Genomic DNA, 14,546 nt, shown 5'->3' on the forward strand with positions numbered 1-14,546 from the left:
AAATATGTTGCTAAATGTGAAACCAAAGAGCCCTCTTCCCTCTTTGTACAGGAGAATGTGTGACCCGTGGCAGCTGTATCCTGGTTCACTACAGCAGAGTGTAGGAGCCCAGTTTTCTGAGGGAACCAGTTTAGGGTGTTAGCTATGCAAATCCTCCAGGTTTCATCACATCTGAAAGTTTTTCTTATCAAGTCATGGGGAAAGTACAGGTTAAACAGCTGATTGATGACAAGCAGAGCACTGATATAACAGGTATTAAGATTTTAAATCTTTAAGGTATAAGATGGGGAGGGTTTCTCCCATAATCAAGTTACAAAGCAGTGGATTCTTTAAGGTCTTTAGATTCCTTTCTCTCCTGAAGAACAGCCCTCCTAGCATGCCAAATAAATATTTTTGTTTGATTTTTGTCATTCTTCTGAACTAGCAAGGCAGAACCACCGGTCTTATTGGACCTCTGAAGTTATCCTGAAGTCCTTGACATGATGAGGACCATTGAGCCCTCCTTGCTAGACACCTCTAAAAAAATAATGTCTAAGTACTGATTACCGAAGGGAAAGGATTGAGAGCTAGCTGTTAGCAGCTCCTTCGTGTAGCAACCTGAGGATTTCAGTTGCCTCACCTCACTTGTAGCAGTATAACTGAGCAGGTTCCTCAGGTTCAGGGAAATAATGCCATACCAGGTTGGAAGGACCACAAGAATCAGAAATATTGGTGGCAGACATCCAGGCAAGGGCACATAGCATTTATGGATAAGCAGCAGCTGCAACATCATCTTGTACCAGACTGGTTTGTCTGAGTTTGTGTTTGTTTTGAGCCATAACAGCAGAATAAACCAGTTATTAATATGTTACCTATGTATCTATGCCATGTTTTTTAGCATTAGGCTGTTTCTTTTTGCCTCTGTTCTTGCCTTCTTCGAAGTTTGAATTAACTTTAATTGATGGGTGGTGTTTCCAAGGACATGGATTCCTAGGAGTTCTGTGAAAAATCTTTAGCTGTATATAGGAAAGAGTCGAACTTCCTACTTCTGCAAGAGAGCTACCTAGGTTGAATTCTACCCTTCTGATACATGCAGATTCCTAAATAGAAAATTAAATATTCTGATATATACAGTTATATATAGATATATGCACATGTATTCTTATCTATTCTGATATATATAGTAGCTAGAGATGATGAGTCATTCCTGGTAGCGCTTGGCTGTTGTATAACTGCAGATACAGGATGTGAGGGAGGCTGTTCGCATTGGGAACAGGGTAAAAACATGGGAGTTGCGTGGAGCAGGCAGTGACTTCAGGAACATAGTGTACAAATCTGTATGAACCCAGCCTTTGTTAGGTTTGCTGTTCAAAGGACAAAAAAAGTGTTATTTGTCCACAGAAATAATTTATGTAGCATAGGACTACATAAAAACTGTGGATGGAATAGCACTAAGAACTAGTTTCTGCTGATAAAATTTAAAGGCAAATATTTTTGTAGTCTACATCATTATTAGACTTTTTCAGATCAGGCAGTTATTGGGAATCCCCAGCAACTTTTCCATTAGACTCTTAGGTTTAGTATTTAGATGAGCGATTAAAGGGACAAACAGACTACATTAAGCAGTACAACTTCAGCAAGACTGCACAAAGGTCAGATGTAATAAGGGAGTATGTTATTTCTTATTCCTTTTGTAAGGAAACTAACAATGGCAAAGAATTAATAAATATCTTTATTTTTACACTTGATAGTTGAACCAGCAATGATAATGCATGGTCTTGTTACCTGCTTTTCCAAGTCAGTGGCAAAATTACAGTCAAATTCATTCATGCCACATCAAATTAACTGGTCAAGAAGAAAAAAGAGAAAAAAATAAACCCTTTCATATAGGTTTACTCCTAATTGTTTTCTAATCAGTTTAGGTTCCGTTTGTAATCAGAGAAGCCAAATCAATACTCAGCTAGGCAAATATGCTATGGAGGCAATCTCTCCTGATGCCAAATAACAAAAATAATGCCAGCTTGCAGTGTTATGACCTTACTAATCTCACTATATTAACAATGCTGAATCTTCAATTTTATGATTGCCAGGTTGTCACAGTGCCCCTTGTCGTGAGGATGTTTTACCATATACTGACAGTACCTTATCTACCTCAATACTTGTTATAAACTTTCTTCTTGGTAATGCTTGCAACATGTTTTTGAAGTAAGTCAGTCTTATTTTACCAACAGGAAAACTAAGAAGGGGGAGAGGTTACATTACTTGCTCAAGGCAAAAATGTAACTAAGTTTCAGAATTCCAATGCCTTTGCTGTACTCGGAATTACAAGTATGCTTTTAAAAATAATTTTAATTTATTGATTGTTTCCAGGACAGAAGGAATATTTTCCACAAACTCATCTGAAGAAAAGCATTTAAAAACCTTTGTCAATCTTATGCTTTTAATAGTATTTACGCCTTTAATAATATGTCCAAAACCAAAACAGTAATATTCACAGTACTGATACATCTGATTTGTTTCTTTAAGATTCATGATGTATTAAAATGTTCAAGTCCTCTAAAGTTTTCCTCGTAATAGGAGATCCAGTTAATGCTAAAGTCTCTGGCATCTCAGAACTGATGAGCTTCAGGTGTGAAAATCTGCATTCCTCATTTGTATTTTATTTAACAAATTTCTGTTGTACCTTTTTGGGCCCAGAATATGTATTATTTCAAGCATTTTTGAGCAGGAGTGCAATATTTGTAATTGCTAAGCTCACAAATCTACACCAAGTAGAAGTAAACTTACATGGGACACATTTACAACTAATACTGTGGGGTTTATGGTTTGTGGGTTAAACTTTCATTTTATTTTTTTGTTGAATGGATACTAATTATCTAATATCAAAAGCACTCAGAGAAAGGAAATACGACCCTCTGGATTTGTAGCCTTAGAGGGATATGACCTGCTATCCTCATCCTGTATTCTGTTAGTGTTTAAAACCTGATGGAAATCTATGGTAGTAGTAAAGGGATTTTTTTTTTTCTTGTGGCCCTTGTATCTGGGTGCCATTTGTCTAGTACTTTGTTCAAGTGTGTTCATTTTCACCTTCCAAGGTAGCTGTTGACCTGGAATTTCAGTCATAAAGAAGCCAAGGCCAATGATTTTTAAGAAGCATCCTTGCAGAATTTTCACAGTAAGAAAGAAATTCTTACAGGTCAGACTCAAAAGATAACAAATGACCAACATTATTGACGGTCTCTTACTGATGATGCTGATATTACTGATACTCTTAACAACTGCTAATCAGGACCTGGGCTAAGAAGCCCACAAACCCATGGAAGATACTCAGGAGAGGAAGCTGACCGTTGTGAACAACTGCATGAATCTACTCAGCCGTGGAGTAATTTAGTTAATTTTTTTGGTTTAGATTCTTGAGGTGAGATGTTTCAATTTCAGGCAACAAAACCTGAGGCATGACAAAGAACAGGGGTGTGCTCAGGCCCCCCAGGTACTCAGTAATTCAGCCAGGGCTCCCATGGGAACCAAACTGGGGCAGCCACTCATACAAACTAAGGTATTAACTGCACATTATGTTTTTTTAGAGTTACTTCCTTTTTGATGGAGTTGTGTGAAGCCTTTGCATAAAGTTTCAAGACATGGAGTCACAAATCCATCTTCGTAGCTCCTGCAGTTTGCTAAGAGAGGAGATGCGCTCTAATTCTGATGAAAAGTACTGTAACAGTAAAGTTAGCTTGGAACTTTTGAATGAGAACATCACCAACTTTTTGCTCTGTCTCTGAACATGATCTCAAAATTTTTCTGGATAGTGGATGTTCAGTAGCATCATGTAATTGGTCAACAAGGGATCTGTGATGCTGTACACATGCCCAATTGAAAATATTAGTGAGGTTGAGAAGTCAAACACTCCAGTGTTAGAAACTGCACAAATCATTGCTTAATCTAGTCCTTTAGGTAATAAATAAATGTATGTTCTACTCTTTTGAGCTGGTTAGCTGAGGTTTTGATGCCTTAATTACAGAACAGTTGCTAAGTCTTAATGATTATACTAATGTTACTAGCAAATATTTGTAATGCAGAAGTATTCCTAAAGATAGATCTTTGTCATAACAGATTGGACGTTTAGTGTTAGGTTATGTAGTTTTACCTTAATCTGGATGTTTCTCAGATCCTTTCTGTAATGTAGGTAATGTTCCCAGTCATCTCAGATGGGCACGTGAAGCTGTATTTTGTTCACATATACAAATGCTTTTTATTATTTTAAAATAAGGCATAATAGAAATTTCAAAAGGGCATTTTTATTTTTCTCTTCAGATTGAAAGGAGAGTAACGTTCAGTAAATAAGGTCTTTCACCATAATAATCAAGATTAAAATGATTAAAGACATACTTGTTCCATAGGCATTGTCCATTCCATGTACAGGATAAAATGGAGTTCTGTAGTAAGAAGTACATGTCTAATGTAATTTGATGTTGTATCCTTGATAGCAAAATGAGCAAAATTGAGATTACATAAGCAAGCTTTATTTCTGATATTTTCAAGTTTCAAATTTTGACTTTGCAAACATAAGGTTATTTTATTTCTGAAATGCAGTTTTAAATGGGTAAATTCCTGGTTTTATGGAAAAGTAATATGACCTCTTGCCCTGTTCCTACTCGGATTCCATTATCTGAGTATTGACATAATCAATGAGCAGCAGTAGAAAGTTAATCAGTTGAGCTAGTGCTTCACAGTAGTGTTCCCTATATAGCCAGGCAGCAGAGGAGGGGAAGGGATGATGTCTTGCCTTTAGGAATTTTTGCTTGCAAAAAACAAATGACAGTTTCAGAACATATCAGGTATTGTTCCAGAGTCTGGAACTGATGCTCTGCTTCCGTGAGACCAGATACCTCTAAAGATGCAACTTCTCCTTCAACTTCTCAAACCTGCTTCGATGCGGTTTCTGGTCTTGGTGGCTCTGGTCAGAGCTCCCAGCTGGTGCTGTTCTGCCGTGCTCCTCCTGGGTCTGTGTCTTTCTCATTTTCAGCGAGGATGACCCTGCAGTCAGATCAGGACAGGGAGCTGAGAGTGGTTTGAGCATGATCAGGGAAGATGCGATTGTCAAAAACTGCATCTGCCAAAACCTGACTCTCCACTGACACCTGTGTTGTGACTTCCATTTCTGTAGGTTTTTTTTCCTTCTCCAGTAGGAATGTGGTAATTTAGGGCGCAGACAAGTGTGTTATTCTTCATAAACTAGTAAGCATAAGTATGTAATGGTTGCAATTAAGAAATGAGCTTGGATAAATTGTAGTGCCTTTGAATAAGGGCAGTTAGCCCTGGGGCAGAGACTCTTTTACTAAAGAGATTTACAAAGCCATGATCCAGTGTAAATTCTAATAAACTTAAAGGTTGCCTAGTTTTTAAGCTGTCCCTTTGCTACAAAGATCAAGTTACGAGTCAAAAGTATTTCCTTTGTAATTGAAGGGTTTTCCATACATTAGGAAAGATACTTCCTACAACTCCAGGGCACTCTTATTCAAACTTCATTAAATGCTCATGATAAAAATATTCTCTTTTTCTGTGCACTACAGCAAACTACTCACATGTAAAGAATGCTGTACTGGCCCTCTTGCTTGTCTTCCACCAAACTTCCAGTTGCACTTTAATTTCTTCCAGTATTAATACTCAACAGGATAACAGCAAATCCCAAGTGCTAAAGTGCAATGTAACAAACCACTGTGCTGTGACCTGGGCCAGATTATGCAAACATACCAGCTGTTGCCAAACAGTTACCTTGGCATGGGAGCCCAATTAAGTATTTATGCCCATGTAAAACACTTCCCAGAGCTCTGGCTTATATGTACAAAAAAGCCGTTGATTTAAATCAAAACTAAGCTTGTGAGGCAGGGGTGGGGGTGAGGAAGAAATGTTGACTGCAAATCATGGCTCAAGCATAAGGAAATTCTATGTTTTTAGAAGTGCCATTAAATCAACAAAACTCTCATGTAAAAAGAATTTTAGCACCTTCTTTACGGTAGCAATGTTTAATATTAAAGGCTGTGCAAGGTATGGAGGAGAGGTTTCTGCCCGACAAGTTGCGTTGTGATTTTCATTTCTCAGCAAGAGTGTCTTTTGGGATTAGGAAACAGGAAAAGGGCATTGGAGAAAGTAGGAGGGAACCAAAAATGGGATTGTAACACAGGATGTCCTCACTGGGACGAGCAGAGCGCTGTGCCCTGGTTCCTCATTTACAACAACTAGCACTTGCTTTTTGGGTTTGAGTGGTTTGTGGTTGGTGTTTTGGTTGCTGTGTGTTTTGGTATTTTCTGTTTTTCTTTTTCTTTATAAGGTCTCCAGCACACTGTGCCGTAACCCATCCCTAGGTGTATCTATCTGTTCAATCACACACTGCTCCAGGCTTTCCCTCTACATGGCACTGTCACAGTAACCCTGAGTGGGCAACATTCATACACAACGTGTCCAAGAGCAGTTTGAGGAACAGGGTGAGTTAGAGGAGGGGAAGAAAAGAAGGGCATTTCAACAGTGACTGTGAGCTTACTAACAAAGAAGTGTCTCAGCGTTTTGTGAACCAGTTTTTAGGGACAGAGGCATCCCACAGAAGTGGGGCACTACTGGTTTTGTCTGTGGAAACATAACAAAAGGGAGAACAAGGGGTTTATTTTGCTTACTACGTAAGAACATTATGGCTGTGCCTTTGAGTATCCCGTGTCTCCTGAAGGGCCTTTTCTCCATATTCCATGTAAGGGGGTTTGGCTATAGGTGTCCTTCAGGCTGTTATAACATCAGCAATAACATTATATTGATGGTGCTATAGATGTAGTCTGAAATGACTTAAGTATGGGGGAAAGGTGAAGTATTTTTCAGATCTGCCGTAGGCTGTTGATGTATCTCAGAGCAGCTGGTAACATCTATGTTCAAATGCCTGAGTTTATGACATAGTCAAAGTAACCTAAACTGCATGTCTAGCTAGAGACAGGAAATTTATCTTCCTGCAGTATATTTTAGTTGAAAACACTGCTGAAAATCAGGCAAATAAGAAAAAGAAAAATCATGTAACTGTCTTTGTGGTGGGTTTATACTAATTTAACAATAGAATAATATGATTTAGGCTGGAATGGAACTCCGCAGGTCATCCAGTTCAAGCTCCTGCCCAAAGCAGGGTCAACCGCCAAGTGAGATCTGTCTGTTCAGGGTCAGCCCAGTCAGGCTTTCTGTACCTCCAAGCATGGACATTCCTCAACTGCCAGCCTGTTCCATCTTTCACCATCCTCTTTTCATTTTTTTTTAATAATATCCAATTGGAATTTCCCTTTCTCCAACTTTTTTCTCAATAGATATGCCTCAGCTTCATTCATAGCTGTTGTACTACAGTAGAGATATATCAGAGTTTGCTTTAAATAAGCTGGGTTTCTATTGGAGCAGCTGGTTACAGCAGCATGGAGCTCAGAAGAGCCTGTAAAATCCACCTGAGAGCTGTGGAGTGGGCAGGCAAGGAAAGGACTGCGTAATCTCTTTATCAAGAAGGCATAATGGGACTAAACGGATACAATTCAATAATAGGGAATAGTAGGAGAATATTGAGTATTTCAAACACTGTGTTAACACACTGTGTTAAGTCACAGCTAATTGGCATTTTATTGCCAAGTTTTCTAGTATCTCAAACTGCTGCTTCTGAAATTGCATTAAGTGTGAAATGCAAGTCATATTCCATTCATCAAAATGCTGCTAAAAGGCCCGTCTCAAACTGATTCCTTTTCAAAGTGAGCAGGGAATGACTGAGGCTGAACTGAAGCATTCACATGTGAGAATGGAGGGAATGCAACATAGAGGACAGAGTTTGGTAAATCGACAATATCCAAGTGAGGTTGAAATGTTACCTGGGTACTGTAACCATTAAGAACTGGAATGGAAAGAATCAGAGATACAGCAAGTCTGTGCAGAGGGGAGGGATGTAAGAGTTATGTGTCCATGGTGAAGAAGTACTGCTTGATCAGCCAAACCTCAAACAAAGGTGGAATAGGGAAAAGGCAGAGTTTCAATTGTTGAGAGAAGACCCAATGTTCACTTCGACAGGGTCCTGACTCTTCCAAGCCCAGAATGAAGAAGAGCAGAAAGGAAGCAGCTGCATGTAAATGAAGCAAGCAACCAGTGACTTATTACGAGTACAGATTTAAATAAGTGAATGAGGTGGTGTTTCGGAGCCCTCCCAAATCTTGGGTGCCCTTTTGCTTGTGTTCCTGAAGAGGCTGACAGAAAACCCCAAGTGCTCACAGGGTTAGGGCCCTGAGAAATTGAATTCTTAGCCTACTTGAGAGTGTCAGAGCACAATCTGGGCACCAGGGTCCTGCTTCTGTGAAGGGAAGGAGTTGTGCCCAAGATGTTCAACAGAGTTTAAGGAAAAGACTAATGCCACAACCTATAGCAATGGAGGAAAGCTTAGGGGCCCCAGGATCCAATGTGATGAGTCCCTGACATAACTTGTTAAGTGTTCAGTTTTCCCAATGATATACAATATTTTGAAACAAAGTATTTTTAGTATCAGCATCACATATTTATTTGAGGCCTATGGCAGGAAGGTTTATAATTTTAATTAAATACAAAACACATTAAAAACAAGCAACACACAAAAACTTGATATCAGTGACTTAGACCACTGTCTGAAGTCACATGAGCTGCAAAGAATGTTCAGATAGAAAATCAACCAATTCTTGATCTCAGCTTAATATATCAGCAGGATGCACTGTTAAAAATTAGTAGTGATACAAAACTCCAGATAACAAAAGAAAACTGTTCTTAGGAGTTAGATTTGAAGAGACTTTAGAACAAGATCAAAAGATTATGAGGCTTGAAGGAGTGAAGCATTACTACTTAAAAAGCAACAGTAATAACAAACTTGCTGAAAGTATGATTGCCAAGCAGCTTAACATGTTGGGTGGGTTTTTTGGTGTTTTTATAGGGCTGTGTTCACACATCTGTTAATTTGGGATAGCTTCATTTTCTTTTTCAGGAGGAAAAATGGTTGATATGATAATATTAAGAACTGAAAGGGGAAAGAAACTTGCTGCATCTAAATTAGAGGAAAAACAAATTTGTCTTCAAGAATGCCAGATCAGGGAGCATTTGCCTCTAATGGTTTAGTTCACCATCCTGTCAAGATCAGGGCAATTTATAGAACTCTGATCTGTTTTGTTACAGACTAAATTTCATGGGTGTTCAGTTTAGGCTTTTGCACAGATATAACTCTATTTTCAGTGGAGTTAATTCTTCTCAAGTGATCCCCTGAGAATCTTTTGCTGTCTCTTTCTGCAGTGAGTTCCATTAGTTGTCAAGTGAAAAGATGGGATGAGCTCATATTTGAGTGGACAAGATTGTCATACATTTTTTGGCTACACTAACAGCTTTATCTATTTAGAGGTAGTCATATACAGGAAAACGTTATATAGTAACTAACCTTCCCTTTATTCTCTCCCATTATAGTCCATTAGAAGACAAAAGTAAATTTGAATAAAATATGGTCAAAACTGGATATTCGGGTGTCTAAAGCTAAGTCATGTCTGTGTATGTGTTTGCTTTTTCCATCCACACAGCTGCTGTGTTGCAGGGAGCAAGGGCTTGTGCTTAGTGTAGGACTAGGGTAAGACGGCACAAATCCTGGGACTTAAGCAGCTGTTCAGACTAAACATTGTAAAGATCACCCTCATGGCTCTAAGTTCATAAAATTTACCCCAAGTTAGTAAACTTGGGAGCACAAGGTCCAGTGATTATCGAACATACCACAGTGCAAAAAAGGGAGTCACACAGGATATGGCAGCACACTGTGATATGGCTTTAGTTCACATGGTTTTCTGCATATGATAATTTCTCAAAACTTCCCTGTCTGTTACTGTGATTATCATTCTTTAGCCAAGGTCATAAGCTGCTGATTATACATTTCAGTTCTCAGGAGCAAATGTTTTTCTAAACCCATTTCAGAAAACAGGCTTTTTGATCACTTATTAGTGGTTGCACACTCTCATATCAACACATGTAAAATGTTCCTGCATGCACATTACTCAAGTTGTATTTTTTAAAAAGCATATGATGAAGTTTACTGCTGTGAATTGTTAGTGCATGGATCTACAGCAAGATCTTTTTATGGTTTAATGTGTAGCTATCTGCTTCAAAAGTACTGCGAGAAGGGAAATGTGTTGCAGAGCATCAATATCCTCATCTTGGTCGGGGGACAGAGTGGCATGGAACAGGCACAAGTTCTTCTCATGGAGGCTGATGTCTGGGACCAAGATCCTGTTTCTTCCTCTCCACAGCTGATCTGCAGTGGAGAGGAAGAAACTCACTTTCCTGCCCCCCTCTTCTCCAGCATGCCACAAAAGTTGTCTTCATTCTTTTTCCCTATCAACAAATGATTGTACTTCTTAGGCTTGCCTTTTGCATTGTAATTCTTTGGGGGATTGCCTACCTAGGGAAAGGTCTGAAAATTTGCTGATAATCTGCTCTCAACTTGCCCACATTATATTTTCCACAGAGGTTCCTGCTCCTCCAAAATGCAGGAAGGCTCAGTTATTTGAAAAGCTCCCAAACCATTGCCAATTATAGCTGATATAATAAGGAAAGCTAAAATCAATGCTAGTTTACCATTCTGTGAGTTATTACAGTTCAGCTCATACCTCTTAAAAATTTAAGGGTACGTTGAGACAGGCAGTCGTGTATGGAAACCGTAACTGCTATTCCTGTCAGTCACTTACATGTGTTTCTTGCACCAGACCCCTTCCCAGCATGAGAGTGGTTTCTACAAACTAGTCTTGAGGGACCCGAGATGGGAGATAATGACAGAGTATTTTGCTTTTCCCATTTTGACCTTCCCCTCCACAGCATCTTGCAGTTCAGCAGTGCAAGGGGACCAGAAAACAGTACATTTTCCTCCTGCAGCTCCTGCCAGAGCAGGGTGCTGGTCAATATGCCCATATGCTGCCCTCTGAGTGCTGCTGGGCTGGTCTATGTCTGAGAATGAGCCTTCCACAGCTGTTTGCAGTGCAATTGCAGTAAAATCTGCTCTCAGCGTTGCTGTCATGCTGGAGACAGTCATCTACTCAAGCTCCCACTGTGCCTACATGAATGCCAGTGAAGGTGGAAATTTTGTGCTATAACCAGTATTGTCAGCAAGGAGACCACATACATTTTTCTGATGTTCAGTTGTTGTTGGCCTGTTGCTGGAATATGTGCACTTTTCACTACTTTTTCTAGAGCTGAGCATCTTTGTCAGAGCTTATATTGGCAGAAGAGATGGGGCACTGTCAGTGCAGGGCTCAGAGCTGTGAGCTGGACTGCAGCCCCTTGGGCACTTCCCTGGGAACTGTCACCCGTGACCCTGCTGGACACTTCATGCACACAATAGAGGGCTGGACTGCACAAAGGTACTTCACCTATTTTTTGCAGGTCTGCACAAAAAGCTGTGGTAGCAAAACACCATACAGTTGTCACTCTCTGCTGATCAGAATTCGTTGTATATCCAAACCAAAGTGGTCTGCTGATGCATATCCATTTCTTATATGGGTTCTAGAATTTTGCATATGGGATTGTTGACTGTCTTGAAGTTATCTGAAGGAATTCTTGCCAGTTCAGTGGCAACAAACATCATACAGAGGTTTGACCTTATCAGCAGGCAGTTGTCTGCTCCTTGAAGCTATGAAGAGTTAAGTGCTAACTGTAATTTACTCAAGTTTCTGCAAAACCAATACAAAAATCTTCTCCAGGAGTGATGTGGGATTTTTTTCTACTGTGTTTTGCTGGATTATCAGAAGAAGGATAATGAAGTACTCACAATCTTTTTTGGTTTCTGCTTCATTGAGGATATTCAGATTCTTTTCATTTGTGGCAGCAGTAGTTATCAGCAACATTCATGTATTGCTCCAAGGGATGCTGTGGACAAGTGCACTTGTACTGCCTTGTTACAGATTTTGCTTCAATACAACATATTTCCGATTTCCATTTCTCTGTCATGGATAGAGTTTAAATCCCTTCCCTTCTATGCCCTCTCCACTCAAGAAAACGTCCTCAGTTAAGGTGGCGGGCCAGCAGCAGGAGCAGAAGTAGCTCTTAGTTCAAATGCCCCAGTGCATTGCAGTTACCCAACTTGGCTTTTGCTCTTCAACTGCCCTAATTTTGCCTGTTGTCTTGCATTTTGATTTTTGATAATGCAAACATGTAGCCAACTGTCAGCCTCTTGTCTGAACTGATGCAATAGTTTAATGTTGATACAAAGCCCCAAACTCTGCCCTATATCACATGAAACAGCAGATGTCACTCACAAAGTGGTTTGCCCTCGAAATTGAGCACTTAACATGATCTCTTCCAATTCCTTAATAAGTTAACAGCTTATCTATATGGGTAGGAAATGACCACAGTAAGAATTCCAGAATAGTTCTCAGTATGGACACAGCTCTAGGAAAAATAGCTTCAGGAGAGAAGGTTATACCAGAACTACCCTGCATTTGAAGTGAACTGACTATTCCAAAATAAATCACTTTTATTATAGCAGATTGTCCACACTGGGCACTATTATAATACATTTCACTACACTGCCAAGCACAAACTAGAAAGGATAGTACTTTTATTTTAAACAACATGTAGCCTGTGTGAACTCCTTTTATTTAAGGCTATTTCCATTGTAAGAATAGCATTAGCCTGTTTCTGTTCAGAGATTCTTATCTCAGTGTTCTCAAAAGCTCTTTTCCAAGAGGTTACCAAAATGGCAGATAAGCTTTAACATTCTGGTTGGAAAGAGGAAATTTTCTTCTTCCATTTTTTAGGCACCATACCTTACCCTTAAGTTTGTTTGGTCCACAACAGAATCTTATGTACTGTTAGCAAGTGCCTGAACCCTACCCTGTCCAGCTGCTATGGAAAACACAGGTGTGTTTCTGTGGAAAGGATACTTGTACCTGTTTCAACCAGTGTTAGAGAAAATGACCTCTTGCCTCTGGCTTCAGCAGCCTTTTCATGAAAACTTGCAGCAAACCTAGGAAACTAAGTTTGAAAGAGTCATTGCTCTTGAAAACAATGTCCTGTGTTTTCATAAATTCAGCTCTTTCCATTTTTAACTAAGAATATTATTCTGGTAACACTTTTCCAATTAACAAGGTGGCATTTCCTTTCACTACAGATAAATACTCTATTAATAAAGGAAAGCAATGTCAGAGTAAGGTTTTCATCCCAGAGCACAGTACATGCACATCAGCTCCACTCAAGAAAATGGCAGGGACCAGCATCTTGAACTACAGCAGTGTGCAGGAGCCTGGGTCATTGCACAGACCCACCGCAATCTCTGTAGCAAAACCTACTCTCTAAGAAATATTTTAATCCTCTCTGCAGTATAAGGAAGGTAATTGGTGATAAACGAAACTTTATCAACTTGGAGGAAAAAAGAGATATAAAAGGCTAGCTAAAAGACCCTACTCATTAAAACTGCAATTGTTTTAACGTCTCTACAATAAATGCATCAGAGGGAGAGAGCAAAACTTGGGAAATTAACAGAAAGTTGCTGTCTATATATCAATTTATTTCCTTTTCCATGATATGCATTTTAGAGGAAATAGTTGGGGCTTCCTACAGCAGAGTATGCATGCTCTGTGTTTTTCTTTGTAAGATGCACAAATTGGCCAGACTGGCTGGTGTTGCTTAGGTCCCATTTACTGTCAGTGACAAAGAAGTCTTGGAATTTCTTTTGTTTCCATCCAGCATCATCCAGTGGTTAGAAAGTGGTACAGTAAAGCAGGTAGCACTGCATCCTCTCAGGGGATGATGTGGAACTCTCTCCCATAATCTTGGCTGTGAACAGTTGTTGACTGTAACCTTTCTTCCTCCTGACAAAGGAGAATGAGGCAGGAATGTGTTGGTTTGATCTGGTTTGTTTTTTTATTGCAGCAAACATTTTTAAATGGAAGTATGGAGCTGGATGATTTGTAGTGACAGGGAAAAGAATCAGTTAACTGAAATTGTCAGTGTCCAGGAGTCAAGTCGAGGAGAAAATTCAGCAGAAGTTCAGTGTAGTGCTGGGTGCTTGGTTTGGTTTTCAGTCATAGAGTTTAATGCTTACCTGCCTTGTGAGACTTGGTGAAAGGGCACTTGGGACTTGTTGCTGTGTATTAAAAATGTTTCATGCTCAAGGGTTCCTTTTATGGGAGCTTTTCTTTAACTATCAATGTTGTGGACTTAATTTTGGTCTTGCAATCTTCAAAAAATTCCTTTCCCTCGTGCTCTTAAGTGTTGACTGGGTACTTGGTATCTTTTATCTTGGTATCTTTTATAAAGACTGTTTTGATAAGATACTGACAATCGCAATCTGTGATGCTTCAAATATCGTGAAACTGAGGAGTTTTTTTATTTCTGCATTTTTTCCCCACATTTAGGGGATTCTAAAACCAGCAGCTTTTTTTCTTTCTTCCAGAAAGTATTCAGACTTCTGTTGGTCAAGTGTACAGCCCTTCTGCTACATTGCTTGGAGAAGCAGTGTAATTGAAAGAGTTCATCCTGTGGACACAAGACAGAGACTGTGATTACCCACAGCT

Source organism: Streptopelia decaocto, assembly GCF_964273445.1.
Source record: "Streptopelia decaocto genome assembly, chromosome: 6".
NCBI classification, from domain to species: Eukaryota; Metazoa; Chordata; class Aves; order Columbiformes; family Columbidae; genus Streptopelia; species Streptopelia decaocto.